We start from the raw sequence: 10,742 nt of genomic DNA, 5'->3' as shown, positions 1-10,742 counted from the left end.
ATGACAACATATATTGTACTTTTGTATGCAAGATTAACACTCTCAGAGTAATTTTCATTGATCATGCATCATTATCATCAACACCAATAATTTTCATTGTTCATGCATTATTATAATCAACATAGTACATATTAGATTAGACATCCTTGGAAATTTTGTGCATGGATTGAATGTTACGGAAAAATAACACCAAACACAAATTAAGATACAGGCTGCCCATAATTTTAGTGTGCTCTTTAAACTACTTCATTCACAAACTACTCCCATTCACAATTGAGAATGGGAGACATTTTTGAAGCGAGTCATAGTTGCATTACTAAAATAAAATTAATAAATAGTAGAAAAGTAGAATTATTATTTATAGAAAAATACATGGGAATTAATCAAAAGTAGAAGTATTATTTATAGTAAATATAACATGCTTCTCATGTCCGAGAAAAATGTCATTTTGGGAAATTTAAAATAAAAAATATTACTTATAAAAATTATAACATGCTTCCACACCATCAATATAGTGAGAAATGTCATTTTGGGAAATTTAAAATCAAAAATATTATTTATAAAAAATATAACATGCTTCCACACCATCAATATAGCTCAATATGTTGGAGAAGAATGCCATTTTGGACCAAAAAAAAAAAAAAAAACAAATTTAATTTATAGAAAATACAACATACTTCCCCATCATCGAATTTACAGTCCAGGATGTTGGAGAAAAATACTTCCACATCATCAATACAATCCAATATATTGGAGAAAAATGCCATTTTGAGAAAAAAAAAAAGAATTGTAACATATAAAAAATACAACATGCTTCTACACCAGCAAATTTACAGTCCAACATGTTAGGAGAAAAATGCCATTTCTGGGAAAACTACAAGTCCAATTGGTTGGACAGAAACATATATAGTAGGTCTACCCGATCCAATTGTTTGCACAGAAGCAAATTTAGCAACTTCATTAAAACGTTGAGATGCCACCATACGCAATCGTTCAATTCCAGTCTTGTAGGCAGGTATACCGTCTGTCATTGAGCCTTGTTATTATAATGGGATCAAAGTTTTTTAGTTTAATTGGGATTTAAAGTTTTCTGGTTTAATTGTGTGGTTGTAAGTTTGACATTCATATTTTATGTTTTATATGGTTTAATATCATAGCTTTACATTGTAATTTTATTCAAGTAGGATCCTTTTTATCAGTTTAATTATGGGGTCAAGATCATACTGAGATGAAATATATTGCTAAACGAGGAAGCTCGTAGGGCATACTTGACTTTTCAAAGCGATCATAAATCTTCAACAGAAAGAAGCTAAACTGTGGAAGATCCCTTTCATGTCCATGTTTTGAGTTTCTTTTCCATTGTTTTAAGTGGATGCTGCAGCTGTCAAACACAGCTCGGTGCTTGCTATTCTATTGTTTTTGGTGGGTGCGCTTGGCAAGTAACAAGACAGCGAAGTGTTCTCGTGCAGGATTCCCCAAATCTTCTACGGCTAAGTTGAGTGAAATGTAATGTGTTTTTTTTTTACATCCAAAACTCCATTCTGAAATCTATTCGATTCCATTCTGAAATTTGTTATCATTTTCAAATCATGTAATATTCTATTTTTCTTGCTCATTTATCTTTTCTAGTTTGTCTCAGAATTCATTCTCGTCTATGTGAATGAAGGTAGTTACGGAAATGAGCCAGACGAGTTTGTCATTCTGATTTGATCATGGACAAGCAAGAAGAAAACATATGGACATTGAGAAACTGTATATAATTCTGGTGAAGCAAGAAGAAAAAATATGGAAATTGAGAAACTGCAGCAGATTTAAGGTTTACAACTCCTACTCCGGAATACGGTTCAGTCCAAAAATATAATTTGAGTTTCAAAACTACAGCAGATTTAAGGTTTACAACTCCTACTCTAGAATACCAACAAAAAGTTGAAAATTTTAATAATTCATAACAGCACACAGTTCAGTCCAAAAATATACGATGAGTTTCAAACACTTTGAAAGCTTATTCTGGAATGCCATAAAACTTTTGAAATACTATCTGAAATCTATTACCAATGTCCATTCAATGATAACAGGAATGTGAAATTCCCTACCAAGCATCTATTAAGTTCGCTGTATTCACTGGTACTTCAAACCTCAAAAGTACAGGCACGGTGAATCTCATGTCCATTGTGCAGATAAGAGTTTTCTGATCTCTCAATGGCAGTCCACATCCCAGTCCTTTCCGTTTGTTGTCCTGCTGCACTTCTTATAGGCGGGGGCTCATACATATAACAAACCGGAACATCACTGTCAACATAACCGTGAACAAAAATCTTCTCACGCCACGCTACAGAACGCGTAATCCATCGAAGGGTTTTAGGAAGAGAACCCAGGGCCCTCCAAACGTTTTCATCGGAATCATATTCCATCACTCCCCGCTGCTTCTCAAACGAATACAACCGCCCGGAAGAAGAAACAACCAGACACCTCCGTGGGTCTCCCCCGGTATCCGACATATTCTCCAGCGTTGTCCATGCCCCTTTTTCTGGATCATAAACTTCTGCACTCCACCCGATTAGATCACCCTCCTCATCACTGTCACCGCTAAGATCACCCTCGTCATCACCCTCCTCATCACGGTCACCGCTAATAACGAAAAATTTGCCGTCAAGGAAAGCGCCATAGCTCATATCCCGTCCACGGCTCATGTCGGGAAGAAGCTTCCATTGGTCTTCAAACACATTGTAAACAGCTGCAGATCGCAACAGATTTTCATTTACATCCTCTCCGCCGGCAACGTAAATGAGTCCTTGCGGCGAAACCGAGTAAGCACCCAATGCTGGACTCACCGAAGCACCCAATGCTGGACTCACCGGCATGTCGGCACCGCGGCTCCACTTACTCGACGCGAAATCGAAGATGAAAACGGTTTTACATCCGCCTAACAAAACCAGACCCTCCTCTTGGGGTATGGGATTACATCCGCCTAACAAAACCAGCCTTTGGTTGACGCAAAGACACTCACAAAAAAGAGGAATTCCGTTATGACAGCCCGGGAAGTGGGGAAGGGGAGGAAGTGTTTTCCGGGTGCCTCGCAGAGGGTCAAACACAGAAATCACCATTTGTACATTAGGATGAGCGTCATCCAGAAATTCGAGTTCCACCAAACAGATAAATTGCTCAGAAGTCCCATGCTTTTTCCTGTCTTCATAGAACTCAGGGTGCTTCATAGCAGTCTCCCAGGTTTTGCAAACTGCTCTGAGGTTTCCATGGGAATGGTAAGGAACTCTTAACAGACACTGTCGCTGTAATTGCCATGGAAGAACAGCAAAAGGCTCCATTTAAGAGATGTACTACCAGATAGTGAATATGAACTTGGGAGACTCTTTCAAATCAGATAAGCTGAAACCTAAGCTAACCTAAGTACAGAAGTAGACTTTTCCTGCTTGGATAGGCTAAGCACAATAACTTCCGTCGATACCAAAGCCAGAAGGAACATAACATACAATAAAGAAGCACAGAGCTGGAATGAAAGGGAGAAAGATCAGAATAAATAAGAATTCAGGTAATAACGGCGAAACCCTACTAGGGAAACCCTACCAACTTTTCCTGCTTGGATAGGCTAAGCACAATAACTTCCGTCGATACCAAAGCCAGATGGAACATAACATACAATAAAGAAGCACAAAGATGGAATGAAAGGGAGAAAGATCAGAATAAATAAGAATTCAGGTAACAATAGGGAAACCCTACTAGGGAAACCCTACGGACTTAACCGAAAATGGTAAATTTTTACTTTTATTTCTTCTTTTTCGGTATGGGGTAAATTGTGCCTTTTTTCTTTTTTTAAGGTCTTTTTCCTTTTTCGAAGTTACTGAATATATAAATAGATTTAATATTTTGAATATACTTTAATTGTGGAGGGTTTATAGGTCAAACTTGTATTTACAATATACTATTATGATATTTTTAAGTAATTTTAAGGGTTATTGAAGATACAAATAGATTTAATATTTTTAATACACTTTAATTGTGGAAGGTTTATAGGTCAAACTTGTATGGAAATGGTCATACGTTTGAATGACTTACTTAACGCAGTTGAATCCCAAAAATGATATCTAATATTTTAAATAATTTTAAGCAAAAAACGTGCCAAAAAAATTATTTTTTTGTTATAGCCACGTGTAGGGTAATAGGGTAAATGTGTACTACTCAAATGTAAGATGTGAGATGCTAAATATTTTTTAAATGTAATTTTGGTTTTTATCAATAAAATTATGAACAATTTTTTAGATTAAAGAAAATATAATATACATATCAAAAATATAATATACATATCACATTAAAATATATAACATATATATATAATACTTATCAAATAATGTCTATTTTACCATATCAATTAAAATAATGATCTCATAACCATTAACTTATAAATATGATTTTTTACAATGCCCTGGACCAATATCTAGAAGAGAAAGATGGAGAGGGAGCGAAAAAGTGACAGGAGGGACGAAAATCATAATACTATGGGCTAATACCATGGTCTATCAATACCATGGGCCATCTAGGATTTTGATTATTATGTTATGGATCTAGCCTTTTAATTATTCTATTGCAATATCGTGGGCCAATACCAAGGCTTATCAATACCACATGCCCAAAAACCATAACTGATCTCAAAATTAACATATTTTTCAAATACTTTAATTTAATTTAATTTTATAACAATTTTTAACTAGCATTTCAACTACATGTTGCAAAGGAAACGTCGTAAGGCATAAATTGAGAAACAATTTAAATAAGATGCAAAGATGTAGTATAAATGAAATTGTAAAGTTGTATAAATTGAAGCTGATTTTGGGTGCCTAACACTATATTTTATATTAATTATTAAATTAATATTACATATACATTTCATAAAATTCAACCAACTTATAATTCAGGGCAATCTCTAAGTTTGGCTTTGGATCATTAACATGGCGATGCTTTGTCTCAACCACTAAACCACCATAGTAAACCCAATGAGTCTATACACAAGAATTTATTCTTTATTAGAAGAGCAATGACTCTACGCACAAGAATTTATTCTTTACTAGAAGAGCATATTTCTTACCCATATCCACAAAAAGAATGCAATGTGGAAAGCATTCCGCAGAACAAAATCTCTCTTATTATAACTTATAGCATTGTTCAAACCAACAAAACCATCTGCACATTTTGGAAGATCAAATGGCAATAAGTTTTGAAGAATTCAATTAGAAAATGTCCAAGATCATTGGCTCACATGATTAATGTTACCCTACACACAAGAATTTATTCTTTATTGGAAGAGCATATTTCTTACCCATATCCACAAAAAGAATGCAATGTGGAAAACATTCTACAGACCAAAATCTATGTTATTATAACTTATAGCATTGTTCAAAACAACAAAACTATATGCACATTTTGGAAGATCAAATGGCAATAAATTTTGAAGAATTCAATTAGAAAATGTCCAAGATCATTGGCTCACATGATTAATGGTACCCTGTCCCATGAATCTAATATTTTTATGCACTTACAATTAAGGGAGAAAACAAGATCCCAAGAATGTATACCACAGGAACCAATAAACAGTTTATTTGATAATCCTTGCTAGGCTCAGCAATTACCCTTTGGAGTCTCTTTCGTTTTCATCTTCATCTTAAACTTCACTATTTCCCACTTCATCTTCAAGACGAGAAAAATCACAACAACCTCTTATATTTAAAGCAAAAAAATAACCCAAAGTCTTCACCAGTTGCAGCTCCTCTGCCCACCTTGATCAAACATGAATATGTACACACTTGGTTTTGAGGCATGTACGTCTATTGCTATTGGTTGACGGTTTGAACAAATGAATTGAGGGAAGGGAGACATGATGTTTGAATTATTATGTATATAAATGGAGAGGAATATTCTTCAGCTATGCGTATGGCAACGGGGTTGATCATCTCCTCAGAAAAAAACATCTGAAACTCCTCTTCCGCCTCTGCTCTCTAAGGACACGGTCTTGCTATTATTCTCGCAAATGGCCTCATTACACAGTTTATTGGGCCTGATTAAACACAATTTATTTCTTTGAATAGTAGAATAATAAAGACAATTACAAAATGTTGAACAAAAAAGGTCAAAATGCACCATTCTTTGATCCATTTCACACCCGCAGATTTCTTGAACTTCAGTTTGTTTTGGCTGGCTTGATTCTCCTGTTCTTTGGGATTGGGGTAGTGATGTTGTTGCTCTAGTGCCTCCATTTTCTTGTTGTTCTCAAATGGAATTCTGAGATTCCAACTCATCACCTCTTTTCCTCTTCATTGCACCTCCCCCTCCCCCCTAAAACTGTGACAATATCTCACTCACTCATTGTAAATATGTCAATGTAGTATTGTATATAAATCTCATATAATTCAACCAACTTATAATTCAGGGCTCTGATCTCTAAGTTTGACTTTGGGTCATTAACATGGCGATTCCTTGTCTCAACCACTAAACCACAGGCCAAGAAACAAAAGACTATAAAATGTTACGATCAGTACCATAGTAAACCCATTGACTTTACACAAGAATTTATTCTTTACTGGAAGAACCTATTGCTTACTCATATCCACAAAAAAAATGCAAGGTGGAAAGAATTATGCAGAAAAAAATCTTTGTTATTATAACTTGTAGCATTGTTCCAACCAACAAAACTATCTGCACATTTTGGAAGATCAAATGGCAATAAGTTTTGAAGAATTCAATCAGAAAACGTCGAAGATCATTGGCTCACATGATTAATGGTATCTTGTCCTATGAATCTGATATTTTTATGCACTTACAATTAAGGGAGAAAATAAGATCCAAAGAATGTATACCACATGGACCAATAAACAATCTATTTTATAATCCTTGCTAGGCTTAGGAAAAAAAAACATTATTGCTCCTTAAATCCTTCACATCCAATACAAATGTTGAGATGCCACCATACACAATCGTTCAATTCCAGTCTTGTAGGCAGGTATACCGTCTGCCATTGAGCCTTGTTATTATAATGGGATCAAAGTTTTTTAGTTTAATTGGGATTTAAAGTTTTCTAGTTTTATTGTGTGGTTGTAAGTTTGACATTCATATTTTATGTTTTATATGGTTTAATATCATAGCTTTACATTGTAATTTTATTCAAGTAGGATCCTTTTTATCAGTTTAATTATGGGGTCAAGATCATACTGAGATGAAATATATTGCTAAACGAGGAAGCTCGTAGGGCATACTTGACTTTTCAAAGCGATCATAAATCTTCAACAGAAAGAAGCTAAACTGTGGAAGATCCCTTTCATGTCCATGTTTTGAGTTTCTTTTCCATTGTTTTAAGTGGATGCTGCAGCTGTCAAACACAGCTCGGTGCTTGCTATTCTATTGTTTTTGGTGGGTGCGCTTGGCAAGTAACAAGACAGCGAAGTGTTCTCGTGCAGGATTCCCCAAATCTTCTAGGGCTAAGTTGAGTGAAATGTAATGTGTTTTTTTTTTACATCCAAAACTCCATTCTGAAATCTATTCGATTCCATTCTGAAATTTGTTATCATTTTCAAATCATGTAATATTCTATTTTTCTTGCTCATTTATCTTTTCTAGTTTGTCTCAGAATTAATTCTCGTCTATGTGAATGAAGGTAGTTACGGAAATGAGCCAGACGAGTTTGTCATTCTGATTTGATCATGGACAAGAAAGAAGAAAACATATGGACATTGAGAAACTGTATATATTTCTCGTGAAGCAAGAAGAAAAAATATGGAAATTGAGAAACTGCAGCAGATTTAAGGTTTACAGCTCCTACTCCGGAGTACCAACAAAAAATTGAAAATTTTAATAATTAATAACAGCACAGAGTTCAGTCCAAAAATATAATTTGAGTTTCAAAACTGCAGCAGATTTAAGGTTTACAACTCCTACTCTAGAATACCAACAAAAAGTTGAAAATTTTAATAATTCATAACAGCACACAGTTCAGTCCAAAAATATACGATGAGTTTCAAACACTTTTAAAGCTTATTCTGGAATGCCATAAAACTTTTGAAATACTATCTGAAATCTATTACCAATGTCCATTCAATGATTGCAATATCATGGGCCAATACCAAGGCTTATCAATACCACATGCCCAAAAACCATAACTCATCTCAAAATTAACATATTTTTCAAATACTTTAATTTAATTTAATTTTATAACAGTTTTTAACTAGCATTTCAACTACATGTTGCAAAGGAAACGTCGTAAGGCATAAATTGAGGAACAATTTAAATAAGATGCAAAGATGTAGTATAAATGAAATTGTAAAGTTGTATAAATTGAAGCTGATTTTGGGTGCCTAACACTATATTTTATATTAATTATTAAATTAATATTGCATATACATTTCATAAAATTCAACCAACTTATAATTCAGGGCAATCTCTAAGTTTGGCTTTGGATCATTAACATGGCGATGCTATGTCTCAACCACTAAACCACCATAGTAAACCCAATGAGTCTATACACAAGAATTTATTCTTTATTAGAAGAGCAATGACTCTACGCACAAGAATTTATTCTTTACTAGAAGAGCATATTTCTTACCCATATCCACAAAAAGAATGCAATGTGGAAAGCATTCCGCAGAACAAAATCTCTCTTATTATAACTTATAGCATTGTTCAAACCAACAAAACCATCTGCACATTTTGGAAGATCAAATGGCAATAAGTTTTGAAGAATTCAATTAGAAAATGTCCAAGATCATTGGCTCACATGATTAATGTTACCCTACACACAAGAATTTATTCTTTATTGGAAGAGCATATTTCTTACCCATATCCACAAAAAGAATGCAATGTGGAAAACATTCTACAGACCAAAATCTATGTTATTATAACTTATAGCATTGTTCAAAACAACAAAACTATCTGCACATTTTGGAAGATCAAATGGCAATAAATTTTGAAGAATTCAATTAGAAAATGTCCAAGATCATTGGCTCACATGATTAATGGTACCCTGTCCCATGAATCTAATATTTTTATGCACTTACAATTAAGGGAGAAAACAAGATCCCAAGAATGTATACCACAGGGACCAATAAACAGTTTATTTGATAATCCTTGCTAGCCTCAGCAATTACCCTTTGGAGTCTCTTTCGTTTTCATCTTCATCTTAAACTTCACTATTTCCCACTTCATCTTCAAGACGAGAAAAATCACAACAACCTCTTATATTTAAAGCAAAATAATAACCCAAAGTCTTCACCAGTTGCAGCTCCTCTGCCCACCTTGATCAAACATGAATATGTACACACTTGGTTTTGAGGCATGTACGTCTATTGCTATTGGTTGACGGTTTGAACAAATGAATTGAGGGAAGGGAGACATGATGTTTGAATTATTATGTATATAAATGGAGAGGAATATTCTTCAGCTATGCATATGGCAACGGGGTTGATCAGCTCCTCAGAAAAAAACATCTGAAACTCCTCTTCCGCCTCTGCTCTCTCAGGACACGGTCTTGCTATTATTCTCGCAAATGGCCTCATTTGAAAGTTTATTGGGCCTGATTAAACACAATTTATTTCTTTGAATAGTAGAATAATAAAGACAATTATAAAATGTTGAACAAAAAAGGTCAAAATGCACCATTCTTTGATCCATTTCACACCCGCAGATTTCTTGAAATTTAGTTTGTTTTGGCTGGCTTGATTCTCCTGTTCTTTGGGATTGGGGTAGTGATGTTGTTGCTCTAGTGCCTCCATTTCCTTGTTGTTCTCAAATGGTTCCGAGATTCCAACTCATCACCTCTTTTCCTCTTCATTGCACCTCCCCCTCGCCTCTAAAACTGTGACAATATCTCACTCACTCATTGTAAATATGTCAATGTAGTATTGTATATAAATCTCATATAATTCAACCAACTTATAATTCAGGGTTTTGATCTCTAAGTTTGACTTTGGGTCATTAACATGGCGATTCCTTGTCTCAACCACTAAACCACAAGCCAAGAAACAAAAGACTATAAAATGTTACGATCAGTACCATAGTAAACCCAATGACTTTACACAAGAATTTATTCTTTACTGGAAGAACATATTGCTTACTCATATCCACAAAAAAAAAACAAGGTGGAAAGCATTATGCAGAAAAAAATATTTGTTATTATAACTTGTAGCATTGTTCCAACCAACAAAACTATCTGCACATTTTGGAAGATCAAATGGCAATAAGTTTTGAAGAATTCAATCAGAAAACGTCGAAGATCATTGGCTCACATGATTAATGGTATGTTGTCCTATGAATCTGATATTTTTATGCACTTACAATTAAGGGAGAAAATAAGATCCAAAGAATGTATACCACATGGACCAATAAACAATCTATTTGATAATCCTTGCTAGGCTTAGGAAAAAAAAACATTATTGCTCCTTCAATCCTTCACATCCAATACAAATGTTGTAGAACACAAGGCTCATGCTACTGTTAATCAAGAAATAGTTATGATCGAGAGTGCCACTAGGTTCCTTCAATCTAATACAGTGATTAATGCACCAAACATAGGTGTACCAGCTGCAATGACTTATACCATTTTATTGATGATGCCATGTTAAAATCAATGTGATACAGTTAAGTCACCTTTAATTTCTATACAAGGATGTATGTCCTATCATTAGTCATTATCACTAAAATAACTTTAGTGCTCATTGTTCACACTTGGACCACAATCTATAAGTATG

The sequence above is a fragment of the Pinus tabuliformis genome, chromosome J (genome assembly GCF_031772625.1).
Source record: "Pinus tabuliformis cultivar Carrire ecotype Pingquan chromosome J, CPIR1, whole genome shotgun sequence".
Taxonomy (NCBI): domain Eukaryota; kingdom Viridiplantae; phylum Streptophyta; class Pinopsida; order Pinales; family Pinaceae; genus Pinus; species Pinus tabuliformis.
This window is presented reverse-complemented; position numbering follows the sequence as displayed.